Source organism: Acyrthosiphon pisum, chromosome A1 (assembly GCF_005508785.2).
Source record: "Acyrthosiphon pisum isolate AL4f chromosome A1, pea_aphid_22Mar2018_4r6ur, whole genome shotgun sequence".
Classification (NCBI taxonomy): domain Eukaryota; kingdom Metazoa; phylum Arthropoda; class Insecta; order Hemiptera; family Aphididae; genus Acyrthosiphon; species Acyrthosiphon pisum.
The window spans coordinates 98,197,101-98,197,694 of NC_042494.1; positions in this window are offsets into that span (position 1 = coordinate 98,197,101).

The following is a 594-nucleotide window of genomic DNA, read 5'->3' on the forward strand; positions in this document are numbered from 1 at the left end:
TTGCCACCCCCACGTTTTCAACTAGCACCCCCAATTCATTTCAGTATTTCACCAATCATTTTTAAATTATTGTGGTTTATTGGTTCGGAATTTTTTTTTCCATGCCAATTAATGATAACTGTTCACGAATTCACGATTAAAACAGTATTGTGTGAATGCACATTTCAGTGTTTCAGCTTTTGTCAATATGCAGCAATGATATTATTATAGAAAATTATACTATCTTAGGGATTACGGTTGGGTACGAAATCTTCTATTTATAGCTTTGGTTATTACTTGATTTTTACTAATATATTTATTTAATCTGCGGGCTACGCTGAATTGAATAAATTCGGAATGACAAATATTATTAAGAGTATGCTACACACGCATGTGTGGTCTCCGTTTTACAAATGTAAAACATAGTAAAAATGGTTTTGCGTGGATAAGAACCACTATGGCTAAACTTATAGTTCATGTTATGCAACCAAATGTTCCTACTAGGAAGAAGAGAACATAGACTGTGCAACATACTTTTTAATTTTTCGATATCACAAATACGAAAAAAGTTCTCATAGTTTAAAAATAAAAGTAGTACAGTAAAATGGGGTAACT